Source organism: Canis lupus, chromosome 4 (assembly GCF_048164855.1).
Source record: "Canis lupus baileyi chromosome 4, mCanLup2.hap1, whole genome shotgun sequence".
NCBI classification, from domain to species: Eukaryota; Metazoa; Chordata; class Mammalia; order Carnivora; family Canidae; genus Canis; species Canis lupus.
In genome coordinates, this window is record NC_132841.1 from 14,490,944 (window position 1) to 14,510,004 (window position 19,061).

General features: G+C 36.6%; 1 protein-coding gene and 1 long non-coding RNA gene across 5 annotated transcripts in view; one reads left to right on the plus strand and one right to left on the minus strand.

Moving 5' to 3' along the window:
* The window catches only part of CABCOCO1 (ciliary associated calcium binding coiled-coil 1), a 117,537-nt gene that overhangs the window by 86,068 nt on the left and 12,408 nt on the right, over positions 1-19,061 (plus strand). The gene's annotated exons all lie outside the window — the stretch shown is intronic.
* The window catches only part of LOC140631884 (uncharacterized), a 40,934-nt gene continuing 28,081 nt past the window's right edge, over positions 6,209-19,061 (minus strand). The window contains exons 3-6 of one of the 2 annotated variants that reach the window (XR_012029405.1): positions 16,492-16,564; positions 14,768-14,866; positions 9,845-9,931; positions 6,209-7,887 (exon numbers count right to left, since the gene is read on the minus strand). This is a non-coding gene — a long non-coding RNA (uncharacterized lncRNA). The remainder of the gene's footprint in view (positions 7,888-9,844; positions 9,932-14,767; positions 14,867-16,491; positions 16,565-19,061) is intronic. The other variant, XR_012029406.1, reaches the window with a different exon arrangement.

Consider the following 19,061-nt stretch of genomic DNA (forward strand, 5'->3'; position numbering starts at 1 on the left):
TAAACCAGCATGGTACTTAGTATTCCCTCACCCCAACATTCTTTGAGCTTCTACCACACTGTAGGCTCTAGACGTCCTCTTTGGAAAAGATGAAGGCCTCACCTTCAAGAAGTTCACTGTGTAGCTGTAAATGTCATTATCACCTACGTTCCTTGCAGGAAACTTTTTAAATCCTAAATTCCTTTTGTTCTCTCTCCTTCCTCTGTCATGTGAGCTATTGCAAAATTGCTCTGAGGGCTTGATGACAGGTGGGGAACAGAAGAATGGGTAACCAGGTCAGATAAATGAGGGAAGAAGGGAACATTTAAAGAGATGCTAACAGGGGCTCCTGGATGGCTCAGTCACTTGAGCAACTGACTCTTGATTTCAAGTTAGGTCATGAGATCAAGCCCACATGGGGCTCTGAGCAGGATGTGGAACCTGCTTAAGATTCTCTCTCCCTCTGAACATGCATGCATGGTCTGTCTCCAAAATAATACTAATAAAATAAAATAAATTAATAAAATAAAATAAATAAATTAAAATAAAATAATAAAAATAAATTAAAAAGAGATGCTAACAATTCTAACCCAGTGTTTCCTATAATCCCTTTCCCTTATTATTTCTTAAATGATATCCCACCAAGGGATGGGTCTGTGCTGCTCTCTAAGCTTGATCATGTACCTGAATCATCTGTAGTACTTTCAAAAATCAGCTCTTGACCTGCCTTACCATAACTCGAGTTCAATAGGTTTAGGTTAGGGCTTGGCATCTCTAAATCTGAAAAACCCCATGGTGATATTGATGTACAAGCCTGGTTGAAAGCTGGAAAATTAAACTTTGCCTGCTACAACTAGGTGTAATTTGCTGGCATACTTCCTACCATCTTCTAAGTATAGATGGTTTATTATTAGGCAGTTGGGGACTGTTAATGAGGACAACATGATCTGTGGCAGAACCCTCTGAATTGTCATCAAAAATCCATTCTCTCACTTTGCCCTTAATAGAGGATTTTCAGCTGGGCAAATCGTTGACTGGAATAGACTTCATTTTCCAGGCTCTTTACAGTAAGTAAATAAGTAAGCTTAGCCTTAACAGTTTGTGGCTGATGGGATGTGAGGAGAAGTAAAGTATGGAACTTAATGGAAGTGTCCTTAAAGAGAAGGAGCATATCCTTTTTGCCTTTCTCCTATTTTTCTGGCTAGAATATGAAAGGGATGGGGGGGTCAGTTAAGTGACTGACTCTTGATTTCAACTCGAGTCCTGATCTCAGGATTATGAGATTGAGTCCCACATAAGGCTCCATGCTGGGTGTGGATCCTGCCTAAGATTCTCTCTCTCCATCTCTCTCTGCCTCTAGCCCTCCCCCAGTCTCTCTCAAAAAAATATATAATTTTTTAAAGATTTTATTTATTTGAGAGAGAGTGAGTGAGTGGGAGAGAGAGCATGAGTGGGAGGAGCAGAGAGAGAGGAAGAAGCAACTCCCCTCTAAACAGGGAGCTGGATGCAAGGATCCATCCCGGGATCCCAGGATCATGACCTGAGTTGAAGGCAGAGGCTTCACCGACTGAGCCACACATGGGCCCCAATAAGTAAATCTCTAAAAATGGGGAGATGGCTTCAGATGGAGCAATTATTTTGGACCAGAGGATAATCTTGCAAAAATGAATGAAGGCCAACATGGAGGAACAACAAGAATAGAGAAATCTAGACCCAAAAATAATAGCCTTCTATTGCTTAACTCTGGATATTTATGTGAAGCCAAGGTAAAATAGTATCTTGTTAAAGCTGTTGAACTTTGGATTTTCTGTCACTTTAACAGCTAACTGCTGTCCAAATACACCAATATCACTATTTTATATTATTAACAAATATTACCCACTTTTAACTTTAAAAGTTAAATTAAAAACATTTTAATGATAGCCCAGAATTGAAATGTTATATTTTATCCTCTCAAAATATTTGTCTTTGTCATATAATTCTAACATAAACATTGTAGAATACATTATATGTTAACAATTATATTGGATGATACACATTGTAGCAGTTTGAGTCTTCTTGCAAAATATAAACAGTAGAAACCTCATTAATTCAAACCTAAATAACTTAGAATTTCAGAATGTCAACCTGGTCTACACTAATAGTAAAATTTTAGTCTATAAAAGAACAGAGACACATAATGTAGACAATATTACGTGGAAGCTGTTTATAAATAGCCTCTTGCTTCCTTAAGACAGGATTTTAATTTGGCAGTATTCACTGTTTATATACAAATGGACATTGTTATTATAAATGAAGTGGGGGTTTTTAAAGATTTTATTCATTTATTTGAGAGACAGAGAGAGCATAAGCGGATGACAGGGAGGGGAAGTGGGTTGGCAGAGGGAGAAGGAGACGCAGACTCCCCACTGAGCATAGAGCCTGTTGCTGAGCTAGTAGAGGTTGATGTGATGCAGGACTCCATGAGGGGCTCCGTGAGGCTCCATGTGGGACTCCACGTGGGGTTCGATCCCTGAACCCTGAGATCATGACCTGAGCCAGTCAGATGCTTCACCCGCTGAGCCACCCAGATGCCTCTCAAGTAGGGTTTTTTAAAGTCATTAAGGTAGATGGAGAATCTCTACTTGTACTATTTTGTTAGCAGTTTATTTCAGTTACTATACTAATCTTTTTAATAGATGTCCTGCAAGAGTGCTACAGAAAGTTGTTTAGGTGACCAATTTCTTCATTTTCTCAAGAATGATACATAGATCCTATATACACAGGAGAGAAGTTAATTTATCATAAACAGTGGATGCCTTAGGCACAAAGGCTGACTTCTCTGGGAACCCTGGTTAAGAAGTTGAGAATGCCACCACTTAAAAGTAAAGCTCTATTTAGAAAATATTCTATAATGTGACTGCTATTACGTTGAAACTGAATTTTTACTCAAGTCATCCAAATTAATACTATTAACTTGAATTCTTCAGAAATTTGAACTCTTTTTTTTATTCCATCTGTGATAAAAACTCTTATCTAAATGTTAAAAAAAAAGCAATTCTAGACTACATTTTTAAGCATGAGACTAGTATGATAAAAGCAGTATTTTGATCAAAGTAACTTGGCAATGTTATACACAACATTTGAAGTGAAAAAGGATTAGAGACAAAAAGATAAATGAGGAAATTAGGAAATAGAGAAGTGGTAAAAAAAATATATAGGCTCAGGATATAGCAATGGAAATGGAAAGGAATGAGCATATATATGTAAAAATATTATTTAAAAAGTTAACAAAGAAGTTGATATCAATCTAGATATGAAAGACTAGGAAGGTGAATCAAATCTTGTATGGATTTGATGACAAGAAGATCTGAAAGTAATTGTGCCATTGACATAATTAGAAAAGATATTTTCATAATGATAATAAAGGTTGTGGTGATGACTTTAGTGTTAAATACATTAAATTTATAATGGAATATAATTGATAATAGAATGACAAAGTATAAACTTCCTATAGACAATTGGAGATACATAGCTACATATATTAGAAAGGCCATTGTTTGATTCAGGAGAGGGAACTCTTGTATAATAATTAATGTCTAGCCATCTTTGTGCAGATATGGCTTCTACCACCCACTATGACATCTTAATACAAAGGTACAGAGTCCAAGGTCACATTGCCATATGAATGTGTGCTTTAGGACCAGGCCCCAGACGTGTGTAAATAGTGGAAGAGAAACCAGGTTTGAGAGGTATGAGCTAGAAGCTAGTCTATGGAAATTTTTAATAATTATCAGCAGTGTAAAAGTTATTCAAGTCTTGCAATAAGAATTAAATGACATTTTAAAAACTCTAAAATATATTTTTGAAGACTTGGAAGAAAAACCCAAGTGCAAATGAAATGCAAACATTTTATTCAATAAATTTTGAATATGCCATTTTAACTGCAATTTGGGCAGACTTTTGGAATGTTTTAGTTCAACAAGTGAGAAATTACAGCTTGTGATTTGGACTTATATTCAGAGTACCTTCTTTTGTCATTTTAAAATTGATTTATTAAAGAACTGAGAAAAATTCAAAGTATAGTGGAATATGAAACAAGGGCAATACAGATGAGCAATTAAATCAGTAGAAATTATTCTGACATCAATGAGTAATTGTAAGCCCCCCAAATTCAGATCAGAACAAAAGTAGTAATCCAATAAGAAGAAATACATTTTAAATCGAAGCAATGAATAGGCTTCTAGATTGCTTGATAGTCCAATTAGTGAAGAGGAGTGAATCATATGAACACATTGTAAAAAGATTTAAATTTCTTTCATTTTCACAAAAACTACTAACATCAATGAAGATAACATCAAACGTATGATATGCCTCTACAGCGGAGACATCGACACAAATTGATTAATGAGTGCCATCCATTCAACAAGTAACGATTATTTTAAATTGTTCACTGCAGAAAAGAACCTGAAAAGCATCTTAAATTCTGTAAGTCAAATATGAAAGGGAACTTGGATACGGGTTTTCTGAAATTTGACATCAATCCTCAAATGTACATGATACTACCGATAATGAGTTACAAAGGCTGAAATTCCATTAATGAGCTAGAGCAAAGACCAACTAATCTTTACATTCTTTCTATGGAAGATAATATTACAAAATCGTTGTCATGTGAAGAGCTGATTAGAGTATGAAACCCAAAAAGTAGAGTAAAATATATCACAGATGTGAGGTCAAGCAGCTAATGATCTTTAACTTATTTTTCTGTTTTGTGATATTTTTAGAATTTATCAGCTTTTTAAAAAGATTCTATTTATTTGAGAGAGAGAGGGAGAGAGAGCACGAGCAGAAGGAGGAGCAGAGGGAGAGGGAGGACGCAGACTCCCCGCTGAGCAAGGAGCCCAATGTGGGACTCCATTCCAGGACTCCAGGATGATGATCTGAGCTAAAGGCAGATGCTTCACCGACTGAGTCACCCAGGCACCCCCATCAGCTTTTTAATATATATAATTTCTCGCTACTACTGTTGTCATTCTATATGTTCACTTTTGCATGTAATTTTGTATCATACCTTAGCTTCGGGCTCCCCAAAACCTACTCTGGCTGCCCCTCGTACATGGTTCTCACTGGGTAGAGGAGCAGGGACACTTATTTTTTACAGCTAGAAAGTGATGACATCTGTGGTCCGGAGGGCTTGGAGGACGTTGTGACAGGGAAGGGAGACAGAAGTAGCTGTCAGATTTCAGCACAGCTCAGACAGGACTTGCTAAAGATACAAAAGGTGAGCGAGAGGGAGGAATTGCAGATGGCCCAGGGATTCTGATTTGAACAACCAGATGCATATTAGCACCATTCCTTGGAAGACTGGGGAAGGAACAGGTTAAGGGAAGAAATGAAGAGTTCCTTTGGACATGGTGAGTTTGTCATGATCTCCCCACTATTCCACACCGCCTTCTCTGTTGCTTATCAATTGCACTTCATATTATAGTCACACCCACATCAGACTATAAACTCAAGGAGGGTAGAGAACTCACTGCTCTTTGCCCTCCTGAGCTTAAAATTTCCATTCAATTGAATTTAACATGTATTGCACCAAACACATAGAAGATGCTGTACCAGAACTAGTTTTAAATCCTTTGAATCAAACTTGCCCTACAAAAAATGCAAATGCATGAGAACCCAGGTTTAGAATGAAGTAGACCAGATTTAACACCTTATTTCTGTCTCCTGCCAATTGTGGCATCTTGGAAAAATACCATAACCCCTCAGAGCCTCTTGTTTCTCATCTAGAAATCAGAATAATTATCCTTACCTTGTAGGAGTATCACAAGTAAAAATAAAACCATGTATGCAAAATGCTTCTCACAGTGAGAAGCACCCATGAGCACTGAATAAAATGGTAGGATGCGCTTGCATTTGTTTTCTTGCTAATACGGATAATATCTATAGCACAGACATCACAAAATCAGTGTACTAGAAAATGTTGAGAAAGAAAAGTTACACTTTCAGCATAAGAACATATCTTAAATTATTTCAGGAAAAGATAATAGGCTTCTGCACTCTTTCAGTCCTGAAAAGGGGGAGGGGACCTAAGTGCTGTGAGCAAGAATAGAATGAATTTACCCAATTCTTTACTGCACTATTTAACCTCTGCTTTCTTAATCATATGCACAGCAGGGGAAAGGATGTGCTAAAACAATTCATGTGTCATGAACAAAGCAGCCGCAGATTTTAGCTCAAAAATCACACTAGGAAAACCACCAGTTGGAAGTAAAGTAATAAGGCCAAATTTATTTTTTTAATTGAGTCTTGAGTTACAAGCAACCCTTTAATTACATTAATCAAGTAGGCTTCCTCTCAGCAAAGGATGAGGGAACTGCATTGTTCTAACTTTTACTAAACTTATTTTAAAAATTGCTGGCTATTATTGGGACATATGGAAAACAAATCCTTTGATTTCTTTTTTTATTTTTTCCCCATCATTTCAATGTAGCTATAGCAAAAGACAAACATACACTTACTTCTTAGACATGACTTACTCCAAAAGACTACAAACCACATTTTAAATTTAAAACATGTAAATTTTTAAAACATTAGCAGTCATCAAACAAAATTTCATTTTGTTGTTAGACTTCTACATAATCATTTTCATTTCCATAGCTCTCAGCTTTGAATTTTTGATATAATTTCCCACAAAATCCCCCCCAAAATGGGTTCTACCAATTAAATGCCAGTTAGCATGTTACTTGCCCCATGTGACAAGTGGCAAACACAAGGCACATAGGAAATTAAATGACTTGCCCAAAGGTTATGTAGTTAATAAACACTAGAGCTGGGACTAAACCCAGACCCATGTGACCCCAGCTTTTCACCAACACTGTGTACATCTCTTATCTGGGAATGTGCTTCTTACTCTCTCTGTTTTTGTAAAGGCCACTTTCCCTGTCTATCTCTCTGTCTGGGATTTTTCCCTCTCTATCTCACCCCATCTGCTTGCTAGCATTATTTATTCTTTCGGATTTAATTCAGGCACTATCTCTTTTACATTTTCCCTGAATCTCTTTCCCTCTTCCCTTCCACCACAATGAGATAGTTCTTTCCTCTAAATTTCTAGGACACCCTACATATACTTCTAATAATTATTTCACTCTGCAATTTACTGTGTATGTCATCTCTACAAGCCCCACCCACCCACACACTAGATTGTGACCTCCTTGAAAGTCGAGGAATGTGTATTAGTTGTGTCTGAATCCCCAGGGCCTAAGCAGTACTTGTCTCATTAGTGCATGCTCAGTAAAGGTATGCTAAACATGATTGTATATATGAGAGTTTTAGAAACATAGACTGCCTTGTTTTCTGAGAAAAAAAATATGAAATATTTAAGGGGGAGCTGGTAGTTTAGCTGAACTTTTGAAGACCTGTAGGATTGATATTGATATCTTTACAGGAAATGTAAAGAAACAAATAATATTTCTGGCATTGCCAGTCATACTTTGAGAATGCAATAAAATAATTAATATTTTACAGTAAGAGCCCTAAAAGTATACATGAAACATTCTCTCTCATCTTTATAAATGATTATTGCCATGTAATTTACACATTGTTCAAGTAAGTATGACAAACATGGCATGCTTTCAATCAGTGTCACCAACCAGCCCAGCAACAATCCATTTGATCTAATACTTCATAAATGAGACTTGCTTGAACCAGGTGGTTGGTTTCTTTCAGATAACTGAGGATAATCTTGGTTCTTAATCAAACAAAACCAGTCCTTCAGTAGGCGGCACTCTTGTGTTGCGCTGGCGTATCAGGCCTCCTCACACCAGGAGGTGCTACAGGGCCAGAGCTGATGTCCTCAGAAAGGAAATGCCATCCGCCTGGGTCCTTACTTACTACCATGCAGCAATCATAAAGGAGCTCAATCTCCATCTAAGGAAAAATAAAAATCATCTGTGTCTTAGTAAAAAATGGAGTTAAATGAAACCACTAATTCAATAAAGTTGAAGTAAAATATGACAAACACTTTGGGAGGGAGGTTCTGTGGTGCGAGTTTACGTTTCCAAATGCACACCTATATTCTGCAGACCTATATTTAAGTATATCAGCCATTTGCTACTTTTCTCTTGAATTAACATCTTGTCCTTTGAAAGAGTAGCAGCATTTCAGTGCTATTCCTGTATGTGTATAGTCAGTAATGTTTGTCAAGAGCTTTGGGAGAAAGGACTACACAAATGTCAGTAGTTATTAATATTTGGATTTTTAAAATATATTTATGTATCAATGTGTTTTCCATAATCTATGACCACAGGCCTATTTGTATCCCTCCAATTATAAACATTTTAAGTAAAAATAACCATTAACCAACAACAGTATTTCTTCTGTTCCTTATGATCAAAGTAATATTTATCAGCAATTAACAAGTATGTTCAGCTTCTTCAAGAGCCAAGTTTATTTTAAAATATTTTTATAGTCAAGTGTTTTAATGCCACTTACTCCTCTGGCTTTGGATAATTATTATGAAGAGTGGCTACCTGACAATGGAAACACCCAAATACTCCACAATGCCCTTCCCACCCTTGCTAGTCTCTTCATTTGGCTGATTCCCTAACTAGCACATCATTTAGTCATCATCTAACTAAAGTATGACTAACCCAGTAGTCCCCTATTCTAGCCCAGTTGTGGCCATTTCCATGTATTGTTATCATTGATTTTATATCCCCTGCCTTCTAACTTCACCTCCAGATTGTAACCCCTGTGAGTACAAAAATCCTACCTGTACAGAATGCACCCAGATCAATTGAACTGAACTGAAATCTAATTCTTCCCCAAGAGGCAAAACTCTGCTTTTAAATATGTGATCTGGCATAGCGTACAGCTTACTAGCAAAAAGTCATAGCAAAGCCAGCAAAGTGATTTTCTTGCTCTTCTGTTAAATGATATTTCTACCCTGTTTTCTTTGAAAGATCCAATGTATTAAAAAGGAGGGTGGAGGATAATGAAAGAGTTGGGTTGACCTACCCTTGGTTCTCAAGTTCTCTAGTTCAAATTCTAGTTTAGCTTAAAAAACAAAATTGATTTGAGGACCTCTTACCATGTGCCCCATCCACTCATGCATTTTTAAGAATCATACAAATTCCCATGTTTGGCATTGACTCATATAGGTCAAAACGTAATGATAGTGTTACATGAAGCAATCTACCAATACAGGCCTGTCCTCTTTCTGGCTCAAGCTGGCAACATTAGCCCTTCACTTTTATGTGCACTAAATTTTACTCTAGTTTTAATAATAATAACAATACATATAATAATAAAACCTTGTTTATATAAGAGGTTCATCTAGTTAAAAATGCAGTGAGACTCATGGTACTTTATACGACCCAATTTATATTCCCTTTGATGATTTGAAGGTGATAACTCCGTGTGATTCATTGCCACCTAGTTCTGAATTTCAATAACATAATGACTCATCATGATTCTTACATTTCTTAGAGAACCAGCTTGGCTAAACCATTGCAGTTGTTTTTACTGGGGTCATCTGAACTACGGTTCCCAAAATGCTCATGAAAGGGATATGCTTATGTGTTCTGAACAGCCATAATCTATCATGGCTGGTGCCAGGTCGACACATTATGAGTTAACAGTGTCAGCCCAGTGAATTAGAGCTCTGTTGTAGACCAGCTTGCTACGCAATTATTTCCAGTTCATATCCTATAAATCATCACTCTTCACATGACCATCAGCAATTTCCATCTAATATTCTAAACATCCATGTTTTGTGTTAATTGTGCCGTCTGATTCTGTACCTAGAACAATGTGACATGACTGGTCCCGATAGCTTAGAAAATAAATTTCACTATCACTAGAACCTATTTAAGGAATATCCTACCTTCTCACATTCTTGTCGAGCTGTTTGGTATTTATGTTGAAATAATAGGAAATGAATTTAAATAGAAACGCTTCTCGTGTCTTATCTCTGCAAACAAAAAAACATAATTTACAATAAATTAGCACAGCAGTTGTTAGTGTAGCTCAGCTTTATTTTGCAATTCTCACACCTAAGCTCACAAGTTGACACTTTTTCTGATAAGGTAATCTTTATAAGGTAGTCCTGTAGGTGATTAAATCTGACAGATGCTAGTGAGATGGTGAAGTTCAGAGATGTAGCAGTGAATGCTTTTAAAAATTCTTGCTAAAATAATAAAGTGCCTTATGATCTACCAGCAGAAAAATCGATCTAATAAAAGAACAAAGTTGTACATTATAACTGTGTCTACAACCAAAAATAAAATTATTTGCCAATGAGCAAGTAAGCCAACCAATTATAACAAAATAAACTGTAAGGAAAATAGTATTTTTTAGAAAAAAGAATAACTGTAAAATATTATCTTCCCAGTTGTTTCTTAGTATTTACCATCATTGCCAAGATGAACAGAATAAAATGCTTCAAATGCAACTAGAAGCTAAAGAAATAGAAATGTGCCTTTTCATAACATTTTGATATTCTATCCATTCTTCAGAACATGACTTGAACACCAGATCCCTCACAGGTAAAAGCTGCATCTTCTCTTAGGGCAATGATGATAATCAGGTGGCTGATGTTTCCAGTGATACTCCAATCCTAAATCTGTTAAGATTCAGTTGTAGATTGTATAGTTAGATTAGCCCAATTAATACTATGGCTTAGTTTTGCAATTTACCTTTATTATTTGAATGGTTTTAGTCCTGGTTTCTTATTTCTAGCAGGATTTCGAAACAGTAGCTCATTGTCCTTGCTTGTTTTTGATTACTTAAATGGTGTTAGCTTTGCTGCAATCGATTGATACTATAATCTGTTGAAGCACTATATTACAGCATGTGCTGTTTTCTGATTTTCTTATCTAAATATCAGTTGCCTAATGTATGGAGTTCATTTATAAATACGAGGAAGTTCTCCGAATCAAGTAAATTAACATGCTGGGCCACATTCTCTGGCTTCATTAGCAACCCCTCATGCCAAGGCTGTGTTCATACAAGTGTGAAAACCAGAACGATCCTTCAAGGCTTTTCCTGGCCTGAATAATTCCTTCATCAAGGAAGAGGCTATGCTCATCCTTATATTCCAGTCCTACCACCACAATCTATTCATTTGGCATGACTCCATCTAACACAGACACCTTTATAAAGAATCCAACCATTAATAGGGGAAGAATATGTCAAGTCAAGAAGCCAGGCTGGACACCCAGATGAGGAGCAGTCTGAGTTATAAATCAGAGTCAGTAGCCAAAGTTGGGGGCATGGGCTGGTGGCAGGGAGAAGATACAGAAAAAAAAAATCTCAAAATTTGGCACCCTGTATGTCAGTAGACTTGCAGAGCAGGGGGGAAATGGTGATAGAATGATCTATTGACCACAGTGATTTCCTACATTTAATTATTCAATAAATATTTATTACGTTCCCGTTATTTATCAGCTGCCTACCAGGAAGTGAAGTGGGGAACAAAATAGACCAAGTCCTTACCCTGGAGAGATCTTTGTTTATCATTATTGTAGACATAAATAAATGACATGAAAATATATATTGAAAAAAACAAGCTTACACTTTTAAGCTGTTTCTACATGCCTGGCACTGTGTAAGTGCTTTACATATATTGATTTAATCTTTACAAAACCCAGTGGTAGGTAATTCCTTATCCCCATTTTCTAGATGAGGACAGTGGCCTTTGTTGTAGGACTACATATGAACAAGCATCCTCAGAGAGCTGCAGTTATGCCTTTTACTTGTAGCAATGACTGGGTTTCAATATAGCAGGTGATATTTTTGGTGCAAAGAATTTTAAAATAAAACTTGTGCTTTCTGTTTTTCACTCAAAAGAAATGAATGATTCAAACTATGAAAACAGGTGTCTAAAATCTGTAAGACAGAACAAACACTATAGTCCCTATAGGACAGCTGTTGAGATAGAGCCAAAGCACCACCGGGTCTCTGCTAGAAGAGTAACGTGGTACAGCTGTCTAATTCCTTTTATGAAATGGATGGGAATGATCAGAAATTAGAGCCACAGGATGGACGATGAAACTCGTCCACAACAGAAAGAATATCTCATTCACTCAGGTTTGACTTTAAAATTATATCAGCCATGAAAATTATTTCACTGTCTTCTGTCGGAATCGGGCTATATTTAATTTTAATCATTAAAATGTAAAAATAATAAAAGGCACCAAAATAGTCTATAGTCAATTTTCTGATAAAGCAAATTTGTTTTTTCCTCCATTTGTGATTTAAATGGCCTCCAGAAAGTTTTTTGGAACTAAGTGTTAATTAAAAATATGGAAATGGATTTAAAGCACATTACAGCACACAGTGGAAGACTAATCACAAGAGATTTGTTCACACAACTGGACTCATTTCTCAATGTGGTTTTTAACTGTCTAGGTTATTGGTTGCTTTCCTCTACGTGCCCGTTCCTAGAAAAAGACTGTGATTCCAAATAAAACAGTCGTTACAATTACAACAAATGAGACCAAGTACGATCTGAGCAGGAACATGCAATTCCAGTCTCCAACAGCAAACTGATGCTCCCATATTTTCCTGCTTCCACAAATGAATTAAGCATGTTCTCAAATTTATTTATAAACCAAAGGTCTTTTACATCTTGCCATCTTAAAAAAAAATTACAACTTCCATGTCTTACTTTTGTTGAGTTATTTTGGAATTATGCACAGTAGGGCTGTGAGGAACCAGTGAACAAATTCTTTCTGAAATTCCCTGAGAACTTATGCTTTCAGATCCCTATGTGCATACATCATCTTATTTGTTCTAATCCTGTATTTTTCACCTGTAAATCAGAGAGAAACAGTTTTGGGATTCCACTCCCCCCCAAAAAAAGAGTGGGGTTCCACTTGCTGCCAAGAATTAGGTGAATGGGCTTTGGAATCAAATAGATCTGGGTTCAAGTTCTGATGGAATTTGCCATTCTCTAGTTGTGTGACCTTGACCAAGTTACCCAGCCTCTGTGAGCTTTAGGTTCTTCATCCAAAGAATGAGCTCAATAAAACCTCTCCTCACAAGGTAGTATGAATTGAGGGACCCAATATTTATAATGTGCTTTCTAACTAGCCCAATGCCGGGCTCAGAGTAGATTCTCAATAAACGGAGAGCTTCTTTTCTTCATCAGCAATCTTCATTTTTCTGGATGGTGGCCAGTGCTGCTACAACTCCAATAGGTAACATTCACATTGTTTTGAGAATTGGGGATGCAAGTGGATGGCCCATGAAGAGCAATACGAATCATGGACCCTGGAGTTGGGCAACTCAGAAAATCCCTAGATTTTCTGATGATAATGTTACTTCCATCAGGAGCTGTGTGGGGGGAAAGTGGTATCTCTGAGGAATTCTTTAGAATTTTAAACTATACTGTGTAAAACAACTAATTAGTCAGTTTAAGCAATGCAGTCAAGTGAGTGAAAGGTGGTTTTGTTTTTTGGCATGATGGTAATCAAGCGAATACTCTAGGACTTCATTCATAACTGAGAAATACAGGTATTGCACGGATGCAACAATAAACCATTAGATTTGCTTCTCCAAGTGGTACAGTTTTTCATGTTAAACTTTTAAAACTGAATCATAGCAGATCAAACAAATTGGCAGCCCTGAAAATTTTTGAATGAATCGTTACCCTAATGGAGTATTTAACACCTAATGAATGCTGCCTTTGTACAAAGACCTGAACTAGGGACCCAAGATGAATGACATGGTCTCTGCCCTCAAGTTGTTTCCACAAAGTGGTGGGAGATCACTGAGGCAAGGCTATAACTTAAAGTACAATGTAACAAATACTCTGCCAGGGGAACAAGCAAAATACTCTGAAGCACAAAGGAGATCAAGGAACACCTCATTGAGGTAAGTGAGCTAGCCTGGAAGGGCAGATGGAATATTGATTGGCCAGATTGAGGAAGAAATGCCCTCACAGCAAAGAGGACAGCACAGGCAAGACTCACTGCTGGGAAAGCACCTCCATCCACACTGGCTGGCTGGCTGGCTGTTTTTCTCTTTTCCCATAATGAATGTTTATTGAGCACCCACTATGTTGAAAATACTGCGCATAGTGGGAAAGTAATAATCCAGTATGGCCAGAGTTCAAGATCTCTGAAGGCAAGATCCTGGACCTGGAGGCTACATGGTGAGCATTGTTAAGAAAAAGAAAGGGGGCAGAGGTGACACACTTCACAGAGGTGCCTTCAACACCCGATTTAATGGTAGGGCCGAGAGAGAGGAAACAACTGAAGACAACCTCAACATTTTGAGTCCAGAAACCAAGAAGCTGGTGATGTCATTGAGAGATAAAGAAAATGAAGGAGGAACAGGTTTGCAGAAGATAATTAAGTCGAAATAAATGGACAAGCTATGGCCTGTCTAAGATTCCATTAAGTACTGAGACTGTAATCCAAATATTCTTCTACATCATGACAGAAAAATACTGAATCTGAGGATCTGCACAGGCTGGCAACTTTGAGTCTTGTATAAATAGAGAAAAGGCCACTTGAAATTTAGTAACATAGGATATAGCATCTGTAACTGAACTAGAGATGACCTAGTCTAACCCCCTAATTTTACAAATAAAGAAAACATGCTCCAGAGATACTCTCTACTGAGTGGCAGAGTTAATCCAGATCTCTGACTATACATGTAAGGAGGGTGGGATTGGGGTCCAGATTTCTAAAACATTCAAATCTGAAATACATATACCACGTAAATTTTTCAGAGTTGCTGTGATTTCAGTTTATTTTTACCATATCATAGGCGGAAGGTCTTTTTTGCAAAAATGTATTACCATGCGGTGCCACCAGTCACAAAACCAGTTTTGTAGTTAATTTCCAATAATTCAGATTCCACAAAAAGCCTTGGAAACTTATAGGACCTAGAACTGTTCCTAGGAAGAAAAGACAAGGCTTCTTTTAGGTTATTGAAAAAATGACAACCCCATGTATATAATAATTGGCTGCCCTGCATGGAAGGAAGGGCCTGGGTGCTCCCTGAAAGAGCCCTGTTTCCAGAACACCAGGCACACAAGAGTAATCAACAGCAGTTTTCTCCGAAGCACGAAAATCCTGCCCTGCTGATCAAAGAAGAATGACTACTGCACTTAAAGAACCAGTTAGTGGAGATTTTAAAGGGAGCGGTGGGGGGAGGGATGGTGAGGGAGCTAGGCCCAGGGGGAAATATTTATAACTGTGACAACATGTTTCCTTGTAATAATTTATGAGCCCACTGCAGAAAAAGGAAACACACAAACTATGAATAAAATATCTAAAATGTAAACATCATGCCTTCTGTGAATTTTCTTTAGTTAAAAATTAAGGTTGAGGTTGACTAAAGTAAATGACTACATTTTCGTGGTCTCTTATTTCCTTGATGCTAAGGGTTACCAACTGATTTACAACTTCCTGTGTTGTTTTTTAATCTATATTTGTCAGCACATTTTTAATGTCAGATTACTTAAAATAGACATCTTGGGTCTAAGAGGTCAGGAATAATAATATTATGTTGACTTCTTTAAAGACTTCATGGCACTCTACAAACATTCTAGCTTAGCCATAAAAAAAGCTTTATATTTCTAAATGAAATTAATTCAATATAGTTTTAAGAATTTTTTTTTTTTTTAGTTTTGGAGGGTGTTTTTGCTACCAACAGATGATGACTTCAGGACTGAAGTGCAAGTCAATTGGTATGCTTTGAAGTTAAGTAAATTACATGGATAGCTTTATCCAAATAGTTTCAGCCTCCTCTTACTCAGGTAATTTAAGCTGTGAAAAATAACAGGAAGTCCATGAAAAGAGAAAGACTAGAACCGAAGACTTAGGGTTCCTTCACTTATCGCACTTTCTCTTCTAAGCATTATGACTTATTTTCTCATGTGATTTCTGCAAATTCCAGGTAGTTGTTCAAAACGAGTATTTGCAAATATAAAGGCCATGAAACTGTTTCATCTTCACGAAGCTATCATAAGATATAATTAGAATGCAGCATATGTAAAATCAATTGTTTAAATTTATATTTGATAATTCAAAACAGGCTTTCCACAAAGTTAATTGCATAACTCATCTTTTTCACACTAACTAATTTACAGATACTGATCCTCAATTCTTAAAACATGAGATGGAGTATTTCCTCAATATTAAATATTAAAAACCATCCAGCTTTAAATAGAATGCCAAGATGAAACCAAAACACGTTTATCCATGATCAGAACTGTTTGAAATACTTTACACTGAGTTCAAGGATATGCCTTTTAGAGTGTAACTTAGTAAGCTAAACAAATATACTCTGAGTGGCTTTTTAAAAATATCTTTGAAAAGCATTAGGTATTTTCCAACTATTTATCATAGAACCAACCATACTTTCCTTCTCTCACCCTGAGGAAGTTGCAAGATAAGGTCTTAGATTGCTAAGAACCAAAAGTACAGTGTTGAACTTAGCAGTTTCAAGAGCTCTGGTGTTTCCATTTTCACCAGAAGGACATGCTAAAAATGTGTCCTATGTGCCATAACTCCTTACCTTTGACAACATCTGTTGAAGGAAATCTTTTGGAAGTGAACTCAGTCTGGACAACCACAGGCCACACTGGATCCTGAAAAGATGAAAAGAGTGATCACTTGGGTGGGGAAGGGAAGAGAGGCAGCTTTTCTAATTTTGAAAGTTAGATGTCAACGTTCTCCTTTTTTAAATAGGTGGTTTGCCTTTCTCCTGATCATGCCACAGAACAACTCACTGTGTCATGCTATCTAGGTTTCCAGAGAGAAGTTATTTGGGTCCAAGGAATTCTTCAAGTAAGATAACATTGGATATATGTTTGGTAATTCAAAGGCTGTGACTATATAGAAACAAGGGTTGGGGATCCCTGGGTGGCTCAGTGGTTTGGTGCCTGCCTTTGGCCTAGAGCGTGATCCTGGAGTCCTGGAATCGAGTCCCGCGTCGGGCTCCCTGCATGGAGCCTGCTTCTCCCTCTGCCTGTGTCTCTGCCTCTCTCTGTGTGTCTGTGTATGTGTATCTATCATGAATAAGTAAATAAAATCTTAAAAAAAAAAAAAAAGAAACAAGGGTGATGGCGACGTGTCCTTATTAACAAACTCTTCTGCATTAACTGGACTCTTGGGACAATGTTAACAATTTCATATAGAAATAGCATGGACGTGTATTCTCAATATGGCTACCCTATTCTGTCTTCCAGTGCTGGCATTAGAACGATGATCCTTTCAATAATAACAGTAATTATAAATAATAATAAACCCACCTTTGGGTTTAATAATACTTTCCCTTTGAAGAACTCCCAGAATTTTCATCCACATTATCTAATTTGTGCTTGAAACAATTCAATGAAGTAGCCAGGTAGCAATTATCATTATCCTACTTTTACAGATAAACAAACTGAGGCCTAGGGATTTTCTTAGCATCACACAATTAGGAATAGAGCCAAGTCTAAAGCCTATAATTCAGTGGTCTATCTTCCAGATTATTGCCATCTTTAGAAAATATCTGGGTATCTGAAGAACTGTTCTATCCCTCAGGAAATGTTTACACCAGAGCCAGATCAAAACATCTTTTCCTTTTAAATTGCATTTACACTACAAGAAGGTACTTTTTTTCAAATTCATTAGAGAGGATTTTGTTGTCTGAGGTCATTAAGATAGGAGAACTCAGATTTCTTTTCAAATTATAATGTTGGCCTTAAAAACAGAACTATGCTTGGAAATACTGAAGACATCTAAAATATTCTGAATCAGTTTCTTTCATTATTTCACTTTTTTAAAAAATTTCAAGCCCAAGTTAAACAAGATCAAATCAAAAGATATAAATAAAAATGGGCACTAGGTGTTAACTTGAGTGTCCTAGCCAGACTGCAATTTGGTTTACTGTGGCCCTGCCAACTTAAATTCCTCCTCACCACTTCAGCTGGAATGGGTAGTCTTCATTTCCTGTCCTAACTTGTCCTGTGTCACTGGTCACTGTTGAGGTGATCAGCATGTGGATCTGGTGGTCTCAAAGCTCTATTAAGTTATAGATGTTCAAACTGCCAGTATGTTGTGCATAAAAATAGAAGTTGCTATTAGATGTCTATTCATACCCTGCAGAAGCCTGGCAACATTTTGAACCTTTTCAAAATGTAAATACTGCATATTAAGCACAGGAAAGAAAATTAATGTGCTGCATTTGCAAATTTATTTCCAAGTCAAAAATGCAAAAGGGGAGGAGGACTCTTGTAGCAGAATTGATATTCTACATTTATGGGGTATATTAAGAAGTTTGTAATGGCCTGAACACAAAAGAAAACACTTTAGAAATGGATTAATTGAAGTTTCTCTGATAATCTGAGCTTTTGAATTTCCTCTCTTTTGATTTTAAATTTATGGCCTCAGTATGACATTACCAGAGTTTATTGCATTTTGCAGGTGGCACTCATATGTTGGTTACTTTTTGTGTAGTATATTGTGGGCAAGGGGTTACAATTTTTGTTAAAAATTTCCAGAACCACACATGTACCTCTTCATTAGACTTGCAAATGAGTAATGCCTTTTTTCAAGGGGAGAAAATAGTTAAAACATTACAGGAATTTTGTGCCTTTTTTCCTCAATTAGTATTGGGAAATGTTTGCAATAAAGTTTGCTTTTTGAAACTTTGACATTTTGTAGTAAGTTTTGATTTACATATGAAGTCATCATCTGACAATTTGAAACAAATGTCTTTTTAAAGCATACCAGTTTTTTTTGTATGTATTTCTATCGCTCCAAAAAGGTTTAACAGATTTATCTTGCTTTCTGCTGTTCAAAACAGTGGAAAGTTGTCATTTCAATTGCGTTTTTTAATATCTTGGATATTTTAATAATTGGATTTAATAATTTAACAATTGCCACCTTGATCATAGATTTCTTCAGTACAACCACTACCCACAAATCCATCCACACTTTTTTCCAAAGGAAAAGAATAAAAAGTAACAACAGATAAAAACAACACAATAACAAAAACAGTATGCCAAAGTTGATACAATCATTAATATTAACACAAAAAGTAGAAAAAGAAAGCATGAAGTAACACAATTTTCAGATAAAACTCTTATACTTCTTCTCAGA